The sequence below is a fragment of the Poromitra crassiceps genome, assembly GCF_964638095.1.
Source record: "Poromitra crassiceps genome assembly, chromosome: 13".
NCBI lineage: Eukaryota > Metazoa > Chordata > Actinopteri > Beryciformes > Melamphaidae > Poromitra > Poromitra crassiceps.
Genome location: NC_139644.1, coordinates 6099428 through 6109316, shown reverse-complemented (window position 1 = coordinate 6109316; position 9889 = coordinate 6099428). Strand labels below are relative to the sequence as shown.

The following is a 9889-nucleotide window of genomic DNA, read 5'->3' as shown; positions in this document are numbered from 1 at the left end:
TCAGAGGACTGCTGGTACCAGGCACCATGCCTCAGAGGACTGCTGGTAGCAGGCACCATGCCTCAGAGGACTGCTGGTACCAGGCACCATGCCTCAGAGGACTGTTGTTACCAGGCACCATGCCTCAGAGGACTGCTGGTACCAGGCACCATGCCTCAGAGGACTGCTGGTACCAGGCATCATGCCTCAGAGGACTGTTGTTACCAGGCACCATGCCTCAAATGTGTGCTTGGCATTTTTAATGACCATCATCATAAAAAACACATAAACTGCTGGCCCACAATCAGTCAGAATAGAGCAAGACTCTGCGTGGAGATTTAGGCTCCTCAGAGCTCAAAACAATCAGTACAAACTGTCATTTGTCCCATGTGCAATAAACACACTTCATTTGCACTTTAAACCCTAAACTGCACACTTTACCTTACTATTATTATTATTATGCCTATCACTCCATGATCTGACTTTGATAGACTATTCCCCCCCCCCCCCCTTTATTTGTATTTATTTTTAATGAACAGATTATTTTTCCTTGATTGGTTGTAGCTGTTGCAATGTCACATGTCTTCTTATTATGTTGTGTCTGTATTTTGCCTTCTACTGCAAACCCATTTTCCCCTCGAGGGACAATAAAGATCTGAACTGAAGACATCAATGAAGTTGGCCGCAGTGTTCAGGCTGAGCAGTGTTCAGGCTGAGCAGTGTTCAGGCTGAGCAGTGTTCAGGCTGAGCAGTGTTCAGGCTGAGCAACATTTCTGAGCAACAGTCACCAATAAGTCGGAGCAGAATTTCATCAGATATCTTGTTGGCAGGAAACATTTGAACACATGGTTGATTGTTGCTGCCTGGGAGTGTTGCCCGTCCACCTTGCCACAGACAACATGTTGCCCGTCCACCTTGCCACAGACAACATGTTGCCCGTCCACCTTGCCACAGACAACATGTTGCCCATCCACCTTGCCACAGACAACATGTTGCCCGTCCACCTTGCCACAGACAACATGTTGCCCGTCCACCTTGCCACAGACAACATGTTGCCCGTCCGCCTTGCCACAGACAACATGTTGCCCGTCCACCTTGCCACAGACAACATGTTGCCCGTCCACCTTGCCACAGACAACAGTGCCTGTGTTGAATGGTACCAACCTAAAAGCAGGCCAGTCAAGCTGTGATGGCCGAGTGGTTTAAGGCGTTGGACTCGAAATCCAATGGGGTTTCCCTGCGCAGGTTCAAATCCTGCTCACAGCGGGTTGGTGTGAACACAACAACATGTTTACACAGCGCACGTACCAGAATAGCCTTATTAGTGGAGGATGATATGCAAAATATGTGTGTGTGTGAAACGGACCAATGAGAAGCAAAGGCTCAAATGTGACTGATCTGAGGATAACAGAGTGAGTGAGTGAATGTTGTGTTCAACCTGTTCTCACTGTCAACTCCTCACATACTGACGTTTGCTCATGAGTCCCCTTCTTAACACACTGGGTACCTATTTTCATCCTTTTTCAACATGCAGGGTAGTCCCATAGACTTCTATAGAACTCCCACAACATGCAGGGTAGTCCAATAGACTTCTATAGAACTCCCACAACATGCAGGGTAGTCCAATAGACTTCTATAGAACTCCCACAACATGCAGGGTAGTCCCATAGACTTCTATAGAACTCCCACAACATGCAGGGTAGTCCAATAGACTTCTATAGAACTTCCACAACATGCAGGATAGTCCAATAGACTTCTATAGAACTCCCACAACATGCAGGGTAGTCCAATAGACTTCTATAGAACTCACACAACATGCAGGGTAGTCCAATAGACTTATATATAACTCCCACAACATGCAGGGTAGTCCAATAGACTTATATAGGACTCCCACAACATGCAGGGTAGTCCAATAGACTTCTATAGAACTCCCACAACATGCAGGGTAGTCCAATAGACTTCTATAGAACTCCCACAACATGCAGGGTAGTCCAATAGACTTCTATAGTACTCACACAACATGCAGGGTAGTCCAATAGACTTCTATAGAACTCCCACAACATGCAGGGTAGTCCAATAGACTTCTATAGAACTCCCACAACATGCAGGGTAGTCCAATAGACTTCTATAGTACTCACACAACATGCAGGGTAGTCCAATAGACTTCTATAGAACTCCCACAACATGCAGGGTAGTCCAATAGACTTCTATAGTACTCACACAACATGCAGGGTAGTCCAATAGACTTCTATAGAACTCCCACAACATGCAGGGTAGTCCAATAGACTTCTATAGAACTCCCACAACATGCAGGGTAGTCCAATAGACTTCTATAGAACTCCCACAACATGCAGGGTAGTCCAATAGACTTCTATAGTACTCACACAACATGCAGGGTAGTCCAATAGACTTCTATAGAACTCCCACAACATGCAGGGTAGTCCAATAGACTTCTATAGAACTCACACAACATGCAGGGTAGTCCAATAGACTTCTATAGAACTCCCACAACATGCAGGGTAGTCCAATAGACTTCTATAGTACTCACACAACATGCAGGGTAGTCGAATAGACTTCTATAGAACTCCCACAACAAGCAGGGTAGTCCCATAGACTTCTATAGAAATCCCACAACGTGCAGGGTAGTCCAATAGACCTTTATATAACTCCCACAACGTGCAGGGTAGTCCAATAGACTTCTATATAACTCCCACCACAACATGCAGGGTAGTCCAATAGACTTCTATAGAACTCCCACAACGTGCTGGGTAGTCCAATAGACCTCTAGAACTCCCACAACATGCAGGGTAGTCCAATAGACTTCTATAGAACTCCCACAACGTGCAGGGTAGTCGAATAGACTTCTATAGAACTCCCACAACATGCAGGGTAGTCCAATAGACTTCTATAGAACTCCCACAACGTGCAGGGTAGTCCAATAGACCTCTAGAACTCCCACAACGTGCAGGGTAGTCCCATAGACTTCTATAGAAATCCCACAACGTGCAGGGTAGTCCCATAGACTTCTATAGAAATCCCACAACATGCAGGGTAGTCCAATAGACTTCTATAGAACTCCCACAATGTGCAGAGTAGTCCCATAGACTTCTATAGAAATCCCAAAATGTGCAGGGTAGTCCCATAGACTTCTATAGAAACCCCACAACGTGCAGGGTAGTCCCATAGACTTCTATAGAAATCCCACAAGGTGCAGGGTAGTCCCTGGTAATAGCAGTGGTAAAGTAAAGTGCTGCTACGTGGGAGACTTGGGTTCAAAACCCAGTTGGGGCAGTGTTTTTATTTTTATGTAGCATAAATTGTTAATCTGGACATATATTATGTATAAAGCAGAATATGCCCATTTGTGGTAACGTCATATTGCGACATCAGCTCGACGACTTGGAAGACGCGTCTAAATCATTCCCATATCGGCTGTGATTTGGCCTCGTCGTGGACGTCACTGTAAGACATCGCGTCATCATGATGTCATTTTGCTTGCTGGCTGGGCGACCATGGAGCTGTTTACCACACTTTCATTGGGTAGATAGAGCATGACATCATCAAAAGCAGGCAGTTAAAATGCAAGCCTCGAAAGGACTTTGAGAAGCTGAGATAGTTCTGTTCATTTGACATAGTGAAAAAAAAACGGTCAAGACAGAGGGAAATGGTAAGCGGGTGTTTCAGCCTGGAGTGTCCTGAGTGCAGAGGACTGCTGTGGCACCATGCCTCAGAGGACTGCTGATACCAGGCACCATGCCTCAAATGTGAGCTTGGCGTTTTTAATGACCATCATCATAAAAAACACATAGAAGCTGCTGGCCCACAATCAGTCAGACTAGAGCAAGACTCTGGGTGGAGATTTAGGCTCCTCAGGGCTCAAAACAATCAGTACAAACTGTAATTTGTCCCATGTGCAATAAACACACTTAATTTGCACTTTAAACCCTAAACTGCACACTTTGCCTTACAACTATTATTATTATTATGCCTATCACTCCATGATCTGACTCTCTGATAGGCTCTTTTTTTTTTTTTTTTTTTTTTTTTAACTTTTTTAACCTTTTATTCGTATTTATTTTTAATGAACAGATTATTTTTCCTTGATTGGTTGTAGCTGTTGCAATGTCACATGTCTTCTTATTATGTTGTGTCTGTATTTTGCCTTCTACTGCAAACCCATTTTCCCCTCGAGAGACAATAAAGATCTGAACTGAAGACATCAATGAAGTTGGCCGCAGTGTTCAGGCTGAGCAGTGTTCAGGCTGAGCAGTGTTCAGGCTGAGCAATGGTGCCAACCTAAAAGCAGGCCAGTCAAGCTGTGATGGCCGAGTGGTTTAAGGCGTTGGACTCGAAATCCAATGGGGTTTCCCTGCGCAGGTTCGAATCCTGCTCACAGCGGGTTGGTGTGAACACAACAACAGTATGCTGATGTTATGGTGGCCATGTTGGAAGACGCCAGCTCACTCTGCTCTGCTTCAGGTGCCACAGTAAACAAAACTAGGCACACACACTATTTGATGTAGTTCATGTTTGTTGTTTTTCTTTATGAATTGATGCAAAATCATCTATTTTGAGAAGCTAAAGCTCTGGACACTGTAAATCAGTCATGGAGTTGCTCTGGATTAAGGTGATGATTTACTAGGACAACCTAAGATTTTTTAGTATCTTCATTTGATGTATTATTCTCAATATCCGGTCCACAGTAATAGGCTATTGAAGTGCATCACATTAAAATGAGGGAATTCTCAGTGCAATTTTAACACTTTGCAAGTCATCCTGTGGGCCGGATTGGACCCTCTGGCGGGCCGGTTCTGCCCCCCGGGCCATATGTTTGACACCCCTGCTCTAGCCCATATTTCAGAATACTGAATGAATTTCAAATAATGACTGTGTCAAGGCATTTGAGCTCATCACTAGCTGATACTAGCAGCCTGGTCTTGCTAACTCTTCTGCAGTTTCACAGTGATTTCAGCAGCTTTGCTCCAGACTGGGCTGGTCCAACCTAATCTCTCAAGACAGATTTTCGATTTGCATGAAAACCTGTCCGGATAATAGCGATCGTAATAATATCATGAGTGGTCTGTAAATTAGCATAAAGGGGCGTGGCCAGGCGAGTTCAGGTCCAGTTCCGGTTATTCAGGTATTTTTATTCACTTAATTTTTGTAACCGGTGGATTCCCCAGATTGGGTCCAACCAGTCCCACTACCCTGTTAGCCTGTATGATCCAGCCTGCAATCCAGTCCCACTACCCTGTTAGCCTGTATGATCCAGCCTGCATTCTACCCTGTTAGCCTGTATGATCCAGCCTGCAATCCAGTCACACTACCCTGTTAGCCTGTATGATCCAGCCTGCAATCTCAACAAGCAAAACACCTCGATGGAAATTAACCTGGTTGATTTGAAATGTTCAGTTCACAAATGCTATGTGTCCTGAGCCACAGACGCAAATGCTTGTAGACAGCAAGTATTGTTTCCTGTTGCAGGGAGTGTTCCCTGTTGCAGGGAGTGTTCCCTGTTGCAGGGAGTGTTTCCTGTTGCAGGGAGTGTTCCCTGTTGCAGGGAGTGTTCCCTGTTGCAGGGAGTGTTCCCTGTTGCAGGGAGTGTTTCCTGTTGCAGGGAGTGTTCCCTGTTGCAGGGAGTGTTCCCTGTTGCAGGGAGTGTTCTCTGTTGCAGGGAGTGTTCCCTGTTGCAGGGAGTGTTTCCTGTTGCAGGGAGTGTTCCCTGTTGCAGGGAGTGTTTCCTGTTGCAGGGAGTGTTTCCTGTTGCAGGGAGTGTTCTCTGTTGCAGGGAGTGTTCCCTGTTGCAGGGAGTGTTTCCTGTTGCAGGGAGTGTTTCCTGTTGCAGGGAGTGTTGCCCATCGACCTTGCCAAAAACACTGACTCTTGTGTTGCCACGTTTAAAAGCCAGTCAAGCTGTGATGGCCGAGTGGTTAAGGCGTTGGACTCGAAATCCAATGGGGTTTCCCTGCGCAGGTTCGAATCCTGCTCACAGCGGGTTGGTGTAAACGCAATAACTACATGCTGTCGCTCTGGAGATGGAGCTGGAGCAGGCTCTGCCACCCACGTGGTGAGATGATTTCAGTTTGTCAGATTCCCTAGGCAGGTAATATGACTTGCAGCCTGCAGTGCTAATGAGAACTCAGTATGATAGATTGCTTGAAGCCCACAGCGCAGTGGTGTGGCCATTCAGCCTTATGGCACTTTAGGCAATGTTTGTGAGAACCTCAACAACATGGCTAATGGTTTTCAACATGGAAAATGGTCCTACCCCTAAAACACCCACATCCTGGCCTCCTCGTGGAGAAGCAGCTTGGGCTTCCTGGCCTCCTCATGGAGAAGCAGCCCACAAGAGGAAATAGCCTACAATCTCCCTATGCGGATCAATACAGTAATTTTGATATTAATATATAATATAATAATATTTGAGTATTCAAAAGAATGTTTCAAATGGTCATGACAAGGAAGCTGCAGTGAGCGCCAAAACCGTGACCCAGGTCCATCAGGTCCATCCATTGACAGGTCCATCCCTGGAAGCATTCCTGTTTTGCAGCCCTGCTGAATTAAAGGGACAGTGCACCCTAAAGCAGTCATACTCAACTTGCGGCCCGGGGGCCAGATGCGGTCTGCAATCAAGTGCCAAGTGGCTCACATCTTCAAATTCATAATGAAAACTCACATTAAATAAAGTTTGACTGAGCTCCAGCTAAATTGTCAAATATCGTCACCTGCTCGCCGCCCAGGCACTCATATTTACTGAACTAACTTAATCTAACTAACCAACTAACTATCCTGTGTGCACAAAGTAAGTTGACAAACTGATGTTTGGTTATTTTTCTTTTTGGAGAGATACTTTATTGATTGGTTTGGGGCCAGGCCGCCAGGGTTTACTCTGAACAGATTTTGAGAACTGAATTGAAGTGAAGAAACATCACATTTCAAACAAGTGGTTTTCATTGTACCTCCAATACACTGATTTAACTTCCCTGTGTTTGCATTGTCGCTCTGATTATTGCTTTATTAGTTTGCATCCTGCTTGGTGCTTCAGATTGATGCTTTGGGTTCATATTATAAACATTAAAATTGTCAGACTAAACTCCAGCTGGCACCCAAAAACCTACAACCCGCTATTCATGTTTGTTTATTAGCACTGGCCTCCTGTCATTTGGCAAAAGTGGCCCCCGGGCAAAGCAAGTTGAGTATCCCTGAAGGCCCTAAAGGATAGAAACTCTGTTGAAGTCAGTAGGAAAACACAACACACAGCAATCTAACTCCATCTCCCTTCTCCCAAACCGGTTAACAGGTCCATCTGCTTACGGCTTCTAAAAAAACAGTAAAAAGTAAATATTAGACTTTTGGTGAATATTGTGCGCTCGTAGTCCGGCTCAAGTTTAGTAAATTCATCCACTCCCCGTCCTGCACAGCTGTTCAATCAAACATCACAGCGAACGTTATTCAACTCAAGGTTCGTCCTATTTACTGGAACAGCGAACGTTTCCATTGCATGATAAGCTGACGCGATGGTAACGCTTGTTGCAGGTATTAGTCGGTTCCCCAGAGCCCTGTACTACGAAGCTAGTTTAATGCCTTATCCGAGTAAGTTTGAGTTTAAACCTGGTTTAGCCGTACTACAAAGCAAGTTAACTTTCAATCACCATGGCAACTGACGCTGCAAAGCTAACCTGGTCGCGACCAGGTTAGCTTCAGAGGATAAGATCAAAATCCATGACAGACCCATATAATCGGCTCTCTGGAGTCACTCACCGTTCATATAAGATCGCCATATGAAAAATAGATTGCAGTCAACTGAGAATATAACAAGAAAAACATTTGTGGCTCGGTAGGCTACATAATTAAATTAAGCCTACTTACCACTTTATGTCTTAACAGCTCAACGATGCGTGGAGAAATATGATCACTATTAATCACCGCGGCGCATATCATGAATGGACCCTCAAATGGAGTGAGGGTGATATTCTCCTACATGCCAGAAAAGCCTATACGTCTCAATTCAGTTCAGCAGTTTTCTCTTTTATAGTAGGCTATTAGGCTTTATACTAGGCTATTTTATATATGAATTATTCGATCAGTGCAACCACACACATGAGTGATAGAGATCATTATTCATTGAGCATGCGTTTCTAAATCTATGGTCTAAATAGGCTTACAGATTGTGGAAATGTATAGACTGAGATTACACATTTAGATTTGTTGCTGCTGCCTGTATCAATGCAGCTGTATCAATCGCTGATCAAAGTAAATCAAATGACTGATGTGAGTACAAGCTGCTGCTTTAGACAGCCCTTCAGCAGACTATCCAACGCGGATTTTCATTCTGACATTAAATCGCGGATACATTAAATATCCGATAAAACTCTGATCATGCACTGCGCTTCATTGAACGAGGAAATGGGTGTGGAAATGGGTGTGGGCGTGGATAAACTCAGCTGTTCATTATGTGATTGGCTGGCGCACCTCTTTCGCGTGGACGCGCGCCTGTGCACGAGCGAAAAACGTGCGCGTGCACAGGCAGATCCCAGGTCCACTTACCTAGTAAAAAACCAGCGTCGTAGTATCAGTTAACTAGATAGCTTTGATCCTGTTCAGTCAAACCAGATCAAAGGGACTTATCGCGGATCTGTTAAACTAGTTTCGTAGTACAGGGCTCTGGTGTTGCTAGGCAAACAGAGTTATGGCTTGTGAAAAACGTTAGATTTTGATTGCTAAAGTTGGACACACAAATTGACGAATGCTTTTATTTTATATTGTTGGCAAATGACCATGGTATAAGCGGGATAATCAACTCCTAGGTGTGCGTTAAACGATGTTAATGCACTTTGCGGAGGCAACCACGTCGTGCAGCGTTAAACGATGTTAATGCACTTTGCGGAGGCAACCACGTCATGCATTGAAATAGTTTAACGCAGTGGTTCCCAACCACCGGGCTGCAGACTGGTACCGGGCCGCAAACATTTTTTTACAAACTACAAACATAAAAAACCGTCAACTTGAAACTATGTTTCAACTACCACACAGCCTATAATATTATAGCCTATGTTTATAAAAAAAAAAAAAAAAAAAAAAAAAAATATATATATATATATATATATATATATACAGTATATATTATTATTAAAATTGACAACACGACTTTTTTTCCCCATCTATCTACCGGTCCTTGGCACAAAAAAGGTTGGGAACCCCTGGTTTAATGCACCTAGGAGTTGATTATTCCTTACATACGATTTTGCCAACTGAATTGAAGCTCAGTTCCCTTGCCTCTGCATCAGTAGCCTATAGCTGAGAGAGAGGTTAAAGAGAGAGGGGTGGGTTTCAGGGGGGCCATGCTTTCCTCTGACCAGGGCTCCCAAAGCACCAAGTATGGCCATGTTGCTTCTCACACTGCAGAACTGGAGATTAGTCCCACCAGACAGGACTCATCTGCTACAATAACATGTGAGTTTATGTTGTAACATCTTTTGTCTCCACACACACACACACACACACACACACACACACACACACACACACACACACACACACACACACACACACACACACACACACACACACACACACTACATACACACACACACACACACACACACACACACACACACACACACACACACACACACACACTACACACACACACACACACACACACACAGTACACACACACTACACACACACACACAAAGCCAGTTTAGCTATCTTAGTAAGGACATTCAATGTAATAATGCAGGCCTAGCCGTTAACCATCACAACTTAATGGCTAACCCTAACCAAAAACCAATTCTAACACACACACACACACACACACACACACACACACACACACACACACACACACACACACACACACACACACACACACACACCTATTATGTGTATTTACATCAGCATTACAGCC

At 44.5% G+C, this 9889-nt stretch overlaps 1 protein-coding gene across 1 annotated transcript in view; it reads right to left on the bottom strand.

Moving 5' to 3' along the window:
- The window catches only part of btr30 (bloodthirsty-related gene family, member 30), a 41286-nt gene that overhangs the window by 30996 nt on the left and 401 nt on the right, over positions 1 to 9889 (bottom strand). The gene's annotated exons all lie outside the window — the stretch shown is intronic.